A 17,080-nucleotide genomic window follows, 5' to 3' on the forward strand; every position below is an offset into this window, starting at 1 on the left:
AGGGGTAAACCTATTTGGGCTGCTGAACTGTGGAAAGACATTGCTGCTCGAACAAAGAATATGGTTGTGAAGGTGCGCCATGTAGATGCTCATGTGCCCAAGAGTCGGGCTACTGAAGAACAGCAAAATAACCATCAGGTAGACCGAGCTGCCAGAATTGAGGTGGCTCAAATAGACCTGGACTGGCAGAACAAGGGTGAATTATTTCTGGCTCGGTGGGCCCATGAGACCTCAGGTCATCAAGGGAGAGATGCAACATACAAATGGGCCAGAGACCGAGGGGTGGACTTAACTATGGATGCCATTGCACAGGTTATTCATAACTGTGAAACATGTGCCATCATCAAACAAGCCAAGAGGATGAAACCCTTCTGGGAGGAAGGGCGATGGCAAAAGTACAAATATGGGGAGGCATGGCAGGTTGATTATATCACCTTGCCACGATCTCGCAATGGTAAGCATTATGTGCTTACTATGGTGGAGGCAACCACTGGGTGGCTGGAAACATATGCAGTACCCCATGCTACCGCCCGAAACACCATACTGGGTCTCGAGAAACAAGTCCTGTGGCGACATGGCACCCCAGAAAGGATTGAGTCAGATAATGGGACTCATTTCAAAAATTCTCTTGTAAATACTTGGGCCAAAGATCATGGCATTGAGTGGATTTACCATATTCCCTATCATGCACCAGCCTCTGGTAAAATTGAACGATACAATGGATTGTTAAAAACAATGCTAAAAGCACTGGGTGGCGGAACATTTAAGCACTGGGAGAAGCATTTGGCAGAAGCCACCTGGTTAGTCAATACCAGAGGATCTATCAATCGTGATGGTCCTAACCAATCCAGTTCCCTACATACTGTAGAGGGAGATAAAGTCCCCGTTGTACATGTAAAGAACTTGTTAGGAAAGGCAGTTTGGGTTCTTCCAGCTTCTGGAAAGGGCAAACCTCTCCGTGGTACAGTTTTTGCCCAGGGACCAGGATCCACTTGGTGGGTGATGCAGAAGAATGGAGATATTCAGTGTGTACCACAGGGAAACTTGATGCCGGGGGAGTGCAGTTACTAATTCTATGTATATGTATATAGCCATATGTGTGTAATGCATTTTAATCATTTTTTGTTTGCTTGTATATATGTATATATATTTTAAGCATGATGTAACGATGTAGAATAAGGGGTGGAATGTCATGGTTCTATGTTTTTGTTTTTGTTTTTTTGTTTCGGGTTTCAGTATTCCACATCAAAACATCATGTAGTGTACGGGGCATTAAAGTATCACTGCCCCAATCCCAGCTACCTATCCCTGTACGTTACAGCAGTCACGGGATCTGACCCTTCCGGGTGGGGGGGGGCGCTCTCTTACTGCCTTGCAGTGGGTGCTGGAGGGTGCTTTCCTAGCCGTTCCAAGCTTTTCAGGTTTGACTCGGTCCCGGGAACTCTCTCTCTCTCATCTTGTCTGATTTATTAATCTCAATTTCAATTAAATTGTATATATTGTGTCATCTTGTATTCCAATATTATAGTAAAATAAGTTTTCCTCCATAGATTGCTGCCGCTGCTCTTTTCCTCCCTTCCTTCCTTCCCATTTTTGTGGGACTGGGGTGGGGGGGGAGGGCAGAGGCCTGTCGCCCCTGTCACGGACATAGATTGATCTGGTCAACCCCGTGACAGATGTTATGGGATGTGTGAAGAAAAAAAGACCATAAAAAAAGCCATATCCATTAGATTTGTACAGCTAGCACAATGTGAGACAAATCTGGATTTATATACAGACAGGGGAATGAGAGGCTGGAAAACAGAATCAAAATTGATGGAGATCATGAAGTGTTTGGACAACAGACTCAGACATATAGTTTGAATTTTAGGTGAACCTGTGTGGATCCAGGAGTAGGACTAGATGATCCTTGTCCTTGCACATTCTACTCTAAATTCCTATTTACACAGCAAGTAGCAAGTCTGCATTGGAACCAGCCAGTGCCCCCCTAGTTCAGGAGTGATGTGAGGAAACTGGGGGGGGGTTGAGGGTCACTTTAGCACATGATCTTGAAGAATAAGTTGAGGAAGCTGATGGAGGGAGCCGGATTTCTGACATGAGATGAAGTGGCAAAATAAGTAATATCAGACCACAACTAGAAATAAAGGAACTAAGCTCTTCTCAGTGCTGCTGTCACTCAGCACTGAGTGACAGCAACCAAAAATTGTGATTTGGAAGTTTCAAGTGGATATTAGAAGACCGTTTTATGCTTTGAGGATGGTGTAGTAGTAGCACAGAATTTTTGCACAAAATGCAAAATAAGCTCAGAAATCATCTGGTCAAAGCTATCCCCAGGTTTCTACAATTAGCATTGGTAGTAATCATCCTTTGAGATAGACTAGATCAGATCTAATGTGCTGTAGTTTATCAGATTCCTTCAGTCCACATGACAAATAAGTAAAATAGAAATTCTGTTATTTAAAAAGTTCTTACTAATGACAGATAGTTTTTGACTTTCTTTCTTGGTTTCACAAAGTTACCAAGATGGAGCTTAAAGGTTCACCCCAGAAATCTGAAAATTCTTAAAACACAAATTCTAGAAGTCACCATGTTTAAGAATAATTTCTTTAAAGCATTTTTATAGTGTATCACTCACTTTTAAGCATATAATAACAATATCATAAAAGCTACAAATTGTTGGAGAGTGCAAAAATCTCTGCAAGGAACTTTGAAAAAACAGAAAAAATGAGATGATTACTACTTTAGGTAATGTAAGCATTTAAATATGAAAAAAAGGACAGACAGAAGCATAAGAGCCAACAACAATTTAAAATGTTTTACTACGACTGTATTTTCCTTCAGGTATTCAAAAGATGATGAAAATCTGGCCCAGATGCAATCATTAAATGTTTTGTCATTCATTGATTTTTAAGAGTGCTAGGATTAAACGGGAAAGTTTGCTAACTGTAATCTCATGTAAAAACAGCTCATGCAGAAGAGATTGACAGGAATTATTTTACAGCTTTTCTATTATTTTAGCATTCTATAAAGCAAAGCATGAAAAAAATCAAGTCCTGATTCTTATTTCTGACTCTATTAAATATACAGTAGAAATAAAATATGAAATGATTTATCTGTTCCTTCCACAATCCTTCCCACTATGTTTTCTCTAAAACTAGTACCTACTACATAATGACCCATTCAAGATGATAAAACTTTAACACAAGAAATATAAGACTTGGCTTTATCATTATAGAAATATAAATATGAATAATTTGATGCCGTCTTTGTCAGTTCTGTGCCCCATCAATTTACATAAACTTTCTGAGAAGTAAACATAACCAATTTCTAAACAATCAACTAATAGCAATATATTGACACCATGGAACCAAAGGCTCCCAAAGTACCTTGAAAAAAAAATGCGTTCACTCTTATTTATGAAATGACTGCTATAACTATAGAACAGTTTTAAAAATTATCTATATACTGTTGATAGTCTTAGGTAATCTGTTTTAGGAGTCATGTGTAAAAAAATGCATACTAGTTACCTTTGACAAACAAACGTTTTTCATTTTCTAGTCCAACTGATAATAATGTCCTTCTTTTAACCTTCTGGCACTTAAGATTTATTTACATATCAAAGTTTATTATTAGAAAGAATAAAAACACAGTACATATGGAGTCACTAAGTAACAACCTTTTGACCAACAAAAGTCTAGATATATTGTTTACACAAGTACTACTCAGTGCTACATTAGCAAGAACAATAAAGTGTTATATGTGAAAAAAACGTTTTCTTTTTAAATGAGTTCACACTCATGAGATACTATAAGAATTGGAAGAGAAGAGGTAATTACTGGTTTTGAAAAATTTTCACCAAGATTACACTGGCACTTTCATATTAACTTTGTGTTCTGTTTTTCTTATTATATAAACAGCCTGGGCATAGAAAAATAAGAAATTATATACATTAAGTAGAAAATACACATTGCCTTATAAATTTTTAAATAATAAACATTAATGTTTATTGTTATATTTACTTTGTATCATCATGAACATAACCCACTAAAGCAGAAAATTTATACAAATATTATGTGAAGAAAATTGAAATTCATTTTGAAATAGTATTGGAACAACATTTTTATTTCACACTTTATTTTCAAGTAATTGGCAGAATGTTAGACATAATGATTTTCCCAAAAATCCTTCTTGAACACTTAAGCAAACTGGCAGTAAACTTTTAGTTTGACGTGCTCCTGGTAAATACTAACATGGAGTAAACAAGAAGAAAAGCATAAAAATCCTAAAGGCAGTGAATAGAGAGTAAAAAAAACTGTTAAAGAACAAGATTCAGTAACTTGAAACATTAATATTTCAAGGAGAACTGTATGGTCAGCAGTGTCAAATCTAACAGAAAGGCTGAAGACAGGCATATACACAAGTTGTTGACAAGAAACTTCACCTTTTTCACTGGCAAGTTCAAGGGAGCTGTTGATGAAAGGGAGCAGTAAACACAAATATAAAAAAAAAAAAAAGCAACAGAACAAACATCTACAGAAGTAAAAAGGAATTTTATTCCTTTTTATATTTAACCTAAGTAAACAAACAAGAAAATTGTCCTAAATGGATAGAGTGAGCAACTAGATATTCTTTGCAGAATGCTAACAACACCCACAAGACTGCTGTTTTTTCATTACTTAATGGAAACTTGAAATAAAATTTCATGGCAATATGTTGAAAATGGCGCCAAATCCTGCCAAAAGAATAATTTTTTAAGTATGTCTGTCAAGATTTTAACATTCTTATTATTTCGCTTCTCTCTCGCTTGTTCTCATGAAGAGTGTAAGGTCAAAAAATATCCTAACTGTTCATTATAAAAGAATCACAGTATGCACAAAAAAACTTACTAGTAGCAGTTAGTTTCCTTACCCTTTGGCAGAGCTTCCCTTGCTCTTAGCACATTAAAGGCAAAATTCTTTTTCAGTGCATTCTCATTTTCTTCCTAAATGAAGTTTAGATGCCTTCACTGATAAGCTCTACAAAACGTAGCTGTGTTTTGTTTTTTTTTTGTAAATTTATTCTGATTCATCAGTTGATGAAGCGGTGCTGGCAAACCCAGCTTCTATGAAACGCCGAAATATGTTTACATTTGATGTTTCCTATTAAGAGAAACAGCCTACAGCTTAAAAGCAGAGGGTGAACATATCTTTTATCTAAACTGAGACCGTATATCAAATGTTGCTTTCATAAAACCTGTAACTCTTACATTATTTTCATTATTTACTTTACTCCTTTTTCATCTGATTGCAACAGTAATCATGGATCTTAACAAACACCTTAACTTTATTACAACAGATATAGAAAAAATGTTAATCTTTCTTAAAGGTACTGCTCAGAACTTAGTATATAAAAAAATGAGGGATGTTGGTTAATTTTTCTTGTTGTTTTTTCTTCATGAACACTGTTGTTCTTCAAGACATTTCAAATTGATAAATCTGAATTTGTGTTATTATCTTGCCAGCGCAATTATTGCATTAGTATCCTTTCACTTGCAACCTGTAAGGCCATTACTGCAAAAATGTAAGGTCATATTGTATGTCTAATGGCATCAAGTCACACATTAATATCGATAATTTACATATCAACTAAATAAAGAGGTTTGTAGTTACAGTCTAAGTCTTATTGTAAAATTAGCAGTCTGCAGCTGCTTATTTATTCCACTTTTGTCAAAAAAACACGTAAATGTCAGTAATGCAGTATTAGTTGACTTTATGATTTGAATGTAAATGCAATTATGATTTGTCATAAAGTTGTAATTTCTTATAAAGTAGTTCCAAGCTGTCGTATTTGTAATATTTCAACCGTTACATGAAAAATCATTGATTTCAGTAAGAAGAAAAATTTACTTATGGACTACAGCAAAAAAATTGAAGGATTTTGTTACATTTTCAGTCTGCTTTCAAATTTGTACTTTTATAATGCATTTATTTTTGAAAAAGAAAACTTTTTTTTTTTTTTTTCCCCAAACATGGTAACTAAAATAAATGATGTCCTTAATCTGAGGCTGTTGCCTACTCCTCTTTCTCAATCAAAATATATGTAGAAAACAAATATGGAGAAAGGGAATTTCATTGGGTGCTGATTTGTGGAAATTCACTGTTCCATACAAATAGGAAGAAAGAAAATACCTATGAAGACTAAAATAAGAGAAGAGAAGCAATGAAGTAAAAAACACAAGCATGACCAGCACAAGGAATGGACATTTTTTATCCACATTGCATTGAAGAAATACCATGTTTGAATTTCCTTCCCAATAGAAGCAATCCATAATTCCCAAAAGAAAGGAATGATGCTTTCTGCTCATTTTATTTTCCCTGTCAAGTGAAAGGAAAACAAAGCAAAGCATCTGAAGCAAAAATGTTTGGTTGGTTGGTTGGTTTTAATTCTGGTGATACAACATAAAGATGACTCTGCACTGTAGAATGTACAGTTCTTGCTGAAAGTGTGATGGACTGTCCCACATAGGAAAGAGACACTCACTAACGCAGCTGATGCTTGCTCTTTGAAAGAATCTTGGAAATATCTTCAGTGCCTCTAGAAAAGGGAAACAGAGGACCTCAAAATAGTTAAAAACAGAGGCAATGATATTAGGAGGAACAGAATAATTTACTAAATATTGTATTGGAATGCAAGAAAACACACTATAATGCAATATAATTAGAACTGAAGCTAATAAATCAAACATAATGAGAAAATGTCGGAAAGATGGATAGGCCTCACCATAATGCTGAGGTGAGATGTGCAGTCCAGTTTAGCAGCAGGGAGGAGAGAGACGAAGAGCGCATCAGGTGACCTTGCCAGGATTTATTTCTCCTCTCTGACTGCAAAGCCCCCTGGGGTATGTAGTTCTTCTCTTCCAGACAGGTGCCCGGTACTTGAGCATTAACACTTTAACTCCCAGTGCATTACATGATGTTATGATGTGGAATACTGATAACCAAAAATCATAAAACCACGACATTCATATATACTAATTTTCAGTACAAACTATTTTAAATATGATTATGAAGTTTTAATTTTTTTTTTTTTGTTGTTTTACAAGTAGCTGTTTCACTGCTGCCAGCAAGATAATCTCCACAGTAATATTATTTTATTATTATTTAAAGAACAAAAAATATGAAGGGGAAAATGTGCCCTATTTTAATTTGTATAATACAAAAATTATATTTTATATTTACTTTGAAAAGTAAATAAGTCATATAGTTATAAACTTTTGTTGAGCTTACTCCTGAGACATTAAAGACTGCGCTGTACTCTGCATACTATTTAATTAATCCTTGTGAGAATAGTGGTGCAGCTGCCAGGTGCTGTCATAGGGGCTGCGAGAATGGTGATTGTCAGGAGAGGCCCCATGGATGCTTCAGCTATTTTCAGCCAGTTCCAACTGCTGGATGGTTGGAATTTTGGCTATTAACATGGTTAATCCACCAGAGAAAAATAAAGTATTTGTCCTCCAAAGTAGTTTGATTTGAGAACCTTGTTAAATGAGTACTTAATTATAATTTTTTTAGAATTTACTCTTAAACAGCATAACATTTTTGTAAAGGTCAGAAGCACTCACTTTCAGAACAGGTTATCAGTAAGACTATAATTTTAAATGATATAAAAGATAAAGTTACTTTGAAGTATGGGGGTGTGAACCCTGGGGCTTATGGAGGCGAGTTAATCTATTGCTATTCCTAGTTGGAACCACTACATATGACAAGTCCATTTACACTACAAACCTAATTTCTAGAGTTTAAATATAATACTTGCTCCATTTCATATCCTGAGTACACTCAAAACAAAAAATAAACAAAAGGAAAGAGAAGATGGAACTCTAAACTGTTAATTGGTCACTTAGAATAACAGCAGTAAACGCTTAATCCAATGCCAAACAAATTCCTGGTAAAGAATGGCATTTCTTATTTGCTACAAATTTGAGTAGGATTCTGATGATCTGTTCTGCTTGTCGTCACTAATAGAAAAATCTTCAGCAAATCTTTTGGTTTTATGTTGCTACTCAATGATAGACACCACTGTTAAAATGTCTTCAATTTCTCATATGACTTATGAGTAATTAATTCCACATTTAAAATTTGTGGAATGCTTTCAAATTCTTGAATAGACAGCAGTATAAGAAAACCAAGTATAATTACTCAACTTTTTACTTCACCATGAATAACTGCCAGGTTCAAAAACAATAATGATTAGAATATTCATTTATATTACTGATTAATAAATGTATTCCATAGGGCGGAAAAAAAAAAAAAAAAGAAGGTTTTTAATGAACTCTCCATAGTTCTTATTTACTGTTGTAAAGTGTTTTATAAACATGAGTACTAGCAGTTTCTTTGTAGGTTGTATTGTACATTTTAAATCACACTCTTAGATGTTTTTTTCTACAAGATACCTTATTGGGAAAGAATCTTACTCCGAGATTCCCAAAAGTACTGCAGAAAGAATAAGTAACACAAAGGTAGGAACTAGGAAAGTCTGCTTAGAAAAAGAATGTGAGATAGTAACAAATCTCAGATGTGTGAGACAAATTCTTCAAAATGAGAGTTATTACTTGCATTCAGAAAGACTAGACCTGCTGCTAATACACATTTGAATGTTACTAATTCACTGTTGAGTACTACATTTTCTGAAAACAGAAAAGACATAAGGACATATATTACTATCTTCAAATTAGACAAAGCAGAAACACAGATTTCTTTTATCTTACTTTGAATTGAATTGAATAAGAACTGGAAAGTTAGCATTTTTTTCCATGTAGCTAGTCTGGTTGTAAAGCTAGTGGGAATAACTGACAATACTTCTTCCAAAATTATGAGTATATTTTCATGGATGGACCAGAAAACTCAAATGTCAGTAATTAATGAGTATTCTCAATAATATGAATCAGTGTCTGCATTTTCTGTCTAATTACAGAAGACTATTTTCCAATCGTTCCTAATTCCAGTATGATGCTTTGCCCTTGCTACTTTTGCTGAAATGTAAAGTTCTGGCATTAACAAAGGCGTTCGATGCTCACCTCTTGCTTAATTGTTGATTACTTTTTTTTTTTTTTTCTTCATTGGCTACCTAAATTATTTAAAATGCTTTTCTTCAACCATGTTTGCTTTCATATCTGGAAAAAAAAGTTACATCCTCCTCAAAATGAAATGAAAGATGAAATATAGTCTGAACCATGGCACCGGAAAATCTCACTATGCCATATTAACCTTTGATCTCATCTGGAATTGAAGATCAGTAAAGCCAAGTTCTTCTTGAAATGTCACTTACAACTTTTCTATTGCATCAAGAGATAGTTACTAAAAAACGAACAGCATCAAAGGAAGTTATTTTGTTTCCTTAACAAGATTAGGTAGGAAACGAACCTTTATCCACCATTACAGCTCATACACACCAAAGAATAGACATTACTGTAAACTGTGTTCTCATTTCACTAATATAAATCCAGAAATATGGATTTATGTGATTTTTAGACGTCTCAACATTTTTAATAATGCAGCTATACTTGAAATCCATTTATGTCTTAATTTACTCACTTCACTGATGAAAGGCAAGAAACAAAATCAAATAAAGAAAAATAAAGTTAGGTATACATACATTCTGTACAGTCCATTCTTGAAGCAGTGCCATTGTTTTTATGACAAAAAAAAAAAAAAAAAGAGATCTGTAAGCCCCTGTTACATATGCAACTGGACTTCACAGGAGGGCTTTCTTTATTCTATATTCTTCTTCCGTACAATGGTAATTTGAAGTTCTATAATGCAGAGTGAATTTTGAACAGTTAAAAAAAACAACCATATACCCATTTTCAGAGCTGTAAACCCCTGATGCATATGCAGCTGGACTTCACAGGAGGGCTTTCTTTATTCCATATTCCTCTTCTGTGCAATGATAATTTGAAGTTCTATAATGCAGAGTGAATTTTGAGCAGTTACATCTTTCTCTGAATTTTTAAAGGGTAATGTTCACTCAGCAGCACAAGTACATAATTATAAAGGGTGAAAGAAGCTGCATTCAAATTACCCATGAGTCTAAATGCTTGGCTCTGTATAATTACTTTCAAACTATTTCTGTCAAACACTCATTAGAGTTGAGTTCATCATTTATATTAAAAAAAGAAAAAAAAAAAGAAAAAAGAAAAAGAAAGAAAATCAAGGAAGAACTTTTTCAGAATTTTTAATAAGAAGAGCTTGTTCTTTAACAAAATGTATCCGTTTTTTTAAACTGGAAATAAAATTAGAAAATTATATACTGTGGATATTCTCAAAAACAGATTTGCATGGTAATGACTACAGGGAGAATATTCAATATAGACAATACAATGATCCAAAATGTACAGTTTAAGATAACAGAATGTTTGTATGTGAAAAAAAATCTATATTTAAAATTAATTTTAAAATTTTATGAATTGTTAGCTTTTACTGCTCTCATATTACTGCTCTTATTTTACTGCTCTCTTTATAGCGAGAACACTTGAAATCATACAATTGTCACGTAAATCAGTACTGACTCACTTTTAGTACATGGATGTATACATGTTTTTAGCTCTTCCCTACTTTAAATAACTGAATGACCAAGGAGTAAATCCAAATATAAACGTAGACATATTTCTACTTCACATATTTTTTTCCTGTGTAATGGTTGTGTTGCTATTTAGCACAAAAGACAAGGGAAAAAAAAGGAAATCTGCCTTCTTCACTGCGTATGTATTTATGATCACCAAGATCACCTTTTCTCTGCACTTTGCACCAGCTTAAAACAAGAGAGAACCACCCATGGGCATCTGGATGGTCCAAGATACATTAGCTGTTTTAGATTTACCAACTCTTTGTAAAATGTAACTGGCTCAGTTCTATATCAGAAATTGGTTTATATATTAATTAATTCAACAGAGAACAGAACAGGCTGACAGAACTGAAGACAAACAAAAAGTAGCAAGTAATATGGTACTGTATAATGAGTCATTGTTTCCAGCAGTGACAGAAATTTCATGTTACATAAACCAAGAAACACCAACAAAACTATTTATATTAGACCATATAGTTGCTTTCTAATTAAAAAAAAATACATTTCACAGAAAAAATAAAACCTTTGGAATTATTGATAAATTATTTTTTTTAATTCAGTTTCCATATTTCGGATGTTACTATTTACATTCTTCACTCTGTAGAGTTAGACTTTCTGAGATCTAAAATGCAATCCTGAGTTCCATGCCAAACAATTCTGAAAGATAATTATTTATTGATGAGATACTGTAACAGTTATAAAGTCAGAGTACTACAAATAACAGTGTTTTTCTCTAACGGTATTTGGGACATATGGGCACATCACATTGTAAGAAAGCATTTCAGAATTTTTAGTTATATAAAGCTTACAGAGTTAAACGTTGTACATTACAGGGATCGTCTGTGACGTATTATCTGTATTATTTTAATGGAAACTGACCTAGCCTACATGTCTCCATAGGTGAAAGTCTTCATTGGATTATTTTGTTCTAGAACAGAGAAAAAAAAACTATTAGACATGGATTGTGTGCATTCTGGATGGTTTTGAATAATGCAAATAATTTGGATATGCATTAGTGTTGTGGCTAGTCTGTGTCAGATGTATGAATGTAGGAGGCATTAAAAAGAAAGTTTCTCTTCATGCCACCTTTACCATTGTCCTTTGAAAATGCCCACACATGTTCCAGAAGTTTAGTCACATATGAGACATAATATTTCTAATATCCATTCATGAATCTTTTAGCCCAAAATTTGAGGCACCGTAAATTCAAACTTGTTGACTCAGCTGAAAATACAATCTGGAACATGGAATCTTCATTAATATTGCTAGAATCACAACTTTTAACAGACAAATCTTACTAATTCTGCAAGTTTGCAAGTACACTCCCCAGCACCTTCAAGCAAATATTTGAAGCATATATCATGCAGGCAAAACAGCTGAGAAATATTTAGAATTATTTAGAATTAAAGAGGATGCTGCCAAATACAAGTAGTATGGAGTCAGGCTCAACTAGTAAGGGAAAGCAAGATCTCAAGATCTCTTTGCCAATGTAGTGGGATAACTTTAATGCTTAGCACAGAACAGCCATCCAGAAGAGGCAAGGGAAAATATTTTTCTCTGTTGTATCTACCAGTAACCAAATTGATCACATCTCTGGTATTGGTGATGAAATCCTCATGTACAAAAGTATTTTTCTGTGTTTGCTAATGATAATCTAGGAAACAGCCTGGATTTCATGAAAAAGAAATTGGAAGAATCAAGGAAAACCAGCTTTTTACAACTGGGTACATTCCAACTAAAATTTTGCATATTCCTTTTTGCTGAAAACTCATATAAAATCACGAGTGCTGTGGGAATGTCATCTATATACTATATGCTTCTTCATTAAATATGTATGTTTCTATACCACCAAGGACAACTTCTTTAGAGCTGACAAGAATGCTGGTTTGATTTCTGTTTCCCTGGAGACTTTGCTTCTGTGATTAATTAAAGTGAAGAAATAAATTCCACACCACAGCAGCATCAGGGACATAAGTGGGTGCTGGAATTCATCCACTGGATAAAGCAACAAAGCATAAATTTGATAAATTATTATAGATGCTAAAGAAGCTATTAAATGTAGAAAAAATTTTTTTCTTAAGAAGCCATTTGATTGGAACACATCATGAGTAAAACAAAAGTGTTATGAAATCATGATTTGAGTTAGTAGAAAAAGAGATTCACTGGAGAAATAAAAATTTTATTCATTGCTGAAAAATACCTGTTTATCAGTCATTTTGTACTAAATTATTTGGATTGTGTTTTTTTAAAGCGGATTTATATAATTATTTATTAAAATGAATTGGCACATAATACTAAAATACATTGATGTTAGCACCTCAGAATTATGTATTTCCTTTCCCTGGAAGAATAACTTTAGTTTTCAGCCTTAGTCATGTCATCCAAACGTTACACTATTTTCTGTTAATTGGTATAAATACAAAAAATATAATATCAATTCTGACAGATTTTAATGGAAAAGAGACAGTAAGGTAATTAAGCCTTACAATTATATTGTGGTGAGCTGTGATAAAGAAGGCTTATTTCGCACCAAAGATAAATTACTAAAAATTCATAGTAGGTGTACATCAAAAATGAATTGAAAGTAAACTATAGATGATTTGTCACTATTTCTAAAATTCATGACAGTGCAATTTGTTTTACTGACTGCTAGGTTGGTTCAGTAATCAGACTGCTGAAAAGAGATTCTAAGTGTTTGTAACTGAAAGTCTTCAATATACATTTCCCATACAAATTCCATAAACACAGAGCATTGCAGAGAGAGTAATTTGTCTCACTACATCCGTTCTTTCATTTCTTTGTGTTTCCATCTTTGTTTTCTCAGTCCTTACCAAATGCATGAAGATGACACATTAGTGTCTTTGGAAAGATTCCAAGACAGTAATACCTTTTTCTTTTTTGGGGGGGTCAATAGAAATGATTAAATAAGTATCCATAGATGGTATATTTCATATTTTAACAAAATAACTAAATCCTAAGGTAACTTCCCTGCTTCTTCCAATGTTGATTGATGGTCAAGATATTCAAGTAGCATTCAGAAATGGAAAAAAATTGTTTGGACCTAATAAAAAAAAAAATACTGTAATGTGGCTCTGTTAAATTAATCACATACATGAGATGACTGAATTGTTAATATGTAGCACAAAACTTTGTGTTCAATTCTGTGACGACATAATCTAAAGAGATTTTCTTAAAGGAACCATGAGAAGTGACTGTCCCCAAATAGAATGTGAATGTGCAGAATATCTCAGTGCGGACAACTTATTGAAACTCACTGACTTGAGTGTAACTCATTAACTGGATTAATTGGATAAATTCTAAACAGACTTATCAGGAAGTAAAAGGCAAGAATAAAACAATTGTTCTCTCATAATACCGATTATAAACTAAAACAACATAAAGAAAATCTTTAATGAAGGCCGGTAATTTACCAGCTTTTTAAACTGACGTAGTTGGTATGAACAGGGGTGCTTACATAAACTAGTGAGTAATCAAATAAGTTATCTTTACTTTGAAAGATGGCCTTCTTACTCTAGTACCTGCTACACCACATTTCCTTACAGTACAGTTTCTGGCTAGAAAGATGCTTATAAATCCATTTAAACACACTCTGTTACTGCTAAACAATTTATGATCCTGATCTGGGCGGGGTACATAGGAACATTCAAGTTGACAGAGAATCAAAGAATCATTAAGGTTGGAAAAGACTGCTAAGATCATCTAGTTCAACTGTCAACTCATCGCTACCATGACCATTAAATGATGTCCTTCAGTGCCTGTAAAGTCAGAAAATCTTTTTTGTTCATCCCTTATTGGATGTATTTGGTACTTCTCAAACACTTGCAGTGCTTTTTCATTAAAAACATTAAGCTATAAAAAAATTAGGAGCTAAAATTTTGAAACATTGAGAAATTATGTTGAGTTGACTACAGAAGAGATATCTCCATCATAAGCCTAAACCTCAAAATTGCAGCCTACTTTATTACTTGGACAGTCACCCACCCTGTAAAATAAACTGTCCCTAAACTGAAACTTCTTTCCTAATAATTTGCTTTCTTTGTGTACAATTTGCCTGTTGAAGGATCTGTTGGAGAAAAGACATTTTCTGATTCATTAAGTCAAGAAAAACGAAAAAGAGGCTTTCAAAGAACCTGCTGTTTGGCCCTATTTAGGCCAATTTGCAGCACTAATTTTTGGTGGCTTAACATACTATGAAACAGTCAAAAAAAGGGATTATAAAAATAAGATAAGATGTATATCTAATAAATCTTAAAATCTCATAAAAAACAATCCAGATTTGGTCTTTTAAAGAAAGAAGGCTCTATTTCTTTTTCTGTTAAGAAGAGAAAAATATGGGGGACCAAGACCATTAGACTCTTGTGATAATTGTGTAATACATTTCTGATTTGGTAAAATTATCTGTGAAGACAGGTCTGTCAATATATCTTGAAGGCAAAGATTGTGCTAATATGCATGTATACTAGTACTAAGCTCGAGGAATTTCTTTGTTTAACCTTTACTAAAATACAAGCAAGAAAATTAGGTCTAATAATTTTGCTCAGTATCAGAGGAATATTTTAAACATCCTCACATATATGTTAAATTTTACTGAGCCAGTAGCTGCAATGTTGTTTTTTTTTGTTAATTATGGAAGAAAATTAGAAAACAGTTGGATGAGGTTAGGGTGTCTAAATCATTAGAAAAAAATCTCTCAAGGAAGATAACATAACTCTATAAATATGATAATATGATAAATGCTGATAATTCATCTTAATGGAATTCAGTATTTTAACTACCCCCTTATAAACTAGATGCCTAATGTTAACAAGTTGTTAAATGTGGAAATATTGTAAATAACTATAAATGAGAGAGTGCAAGCATAAAAACAAGTGAGTGGTAAGCATTAACAAATGCTTGACTTTTTGTCACCATAAAACCATTATATCTTGGCATTAACTTTGGAGCTGTTCAGTCTAATAAAACCATGGAATCCAATAGGTTCTAACTTAGAAAATTTTACCTAACCACTGACTTAAGTTCCACAAACAAATGGTTTGTTCATCTTCAGTGGATAATTCTTTTATCTCCCTGTCCTGTTAGGAAATGCAATAGTGGTATTCTTAGTGTTTGTTTGAAAAGCTTTGACCTTGAAAAGATGACTGATCTAGGGAGAATACATGTGTTCATTTGGCTGTGAACACCTGTGTTGTAGCCAGATTATATTTGTATGTTATTATATCTACAATGACATTTCAAGTTGGCTATGCCTGGAAACTTTGGAACAGAAAGCAAAAACACATAATAAAGATGTACTCTGGCTTCTTTAATTATTTAAGGAGTATTCTTATTGTGATATTATGTTTCTCTTTGATACTAGATTTTGTGGCATGTGTAGCTTATATAATCATGCTTCTATATTTTGCTTTCCAGAAATGTGATTTAGATTAATCATAATTTCTTTCATGTACAATATTGAATTGTGTTGATATCATAGGTTTGTCAGAATGCCCCTATATAATTAAAATTAATATTCCTTTCATCCAATTGTCCGGCTAATTTTGTCATCATTATCTCAGTAATTGCTTACTTTTCAAAATCTTCTGATAGTTTATCTATCAAAGAAGCTTCCATTAAAAAAATAAGTTATATCTGTTCTTCCCTTGAAATTCATTGTTCTGCCATTTGACAGTGCATTAAATGCCTTTTAGGTGCAGAGTATTTCTGATCAAGAGAGAACTCTCCAAGTTAAATTATATTTTTATATTAAGAGATAATAAAAAAGCTTTCATTGTAGGAAGTATGACTGGAAAACTAAATTACAGTATTGTTTCTACTTTATGAATAGCTTTAAATACCACACGGTGTTCAGCCACCTATTGTTATGATCTCACTATCACTCTTTTCAGTCATTTGTATTCTATTGTGCATTTATTTTGTTCTTCCTATTTCATTGTTCACTGCTTTCCCAGCTAGTTATTTTGAATTAACCTTATCTGGCCACTAGATGCTTAGCAAGCATTCTCTTCAGTCCCCCTCCACAGTTGGACAGGAGGACAAAACATGGTTAAAATGCTTGTGAAAATAAAATAAAGCAAGAAAATGATTCACCAAATAGCACCATAGGTAAAGACTCGACTTGGAGAAAACTAATTTGCAAATTAATAACAGAGTAAATTAACAAGAATCAGAAAAAATAAAAATAAAAACACCTTCTCTCTACACTCCCCTCTTCACCTCCTCTTAACTTCATCTCCAACTTTTCTACCCCTTGCCCAGTCTAAGCAGCTCATAGGGATGGGAAATTGGTCATCACAGCCAGTCTTACTTGTGCCATTCCTTCCTCCTCACACTTTTCCCTAGCTCTCGTAACATGTCTGAAACAATCTTCAAGGATATGTTATTTAAAGTCTTTAAAATGTAATGAGTTTTCCAATTCAAAACAATAAAAATACAAAGAAGTAATAAGTATCTAGTAATT

The sequence above is a fragment of the Lagopus leucura genome, unplaced genomic scaffold, assembly GCF_019238085.1.
Source record: "Lagopus leucura isolate 7727_CA_CO unplaced genomic scaffold, USGS_WTPT01 Super-Scaffold_100159, whole genome shotgun sequence".
NCBI lineage: Eukaryota > Metazoa > Chordata > Aves > Galliformes > Phasianidae > Lagopus > Lagopus leucura.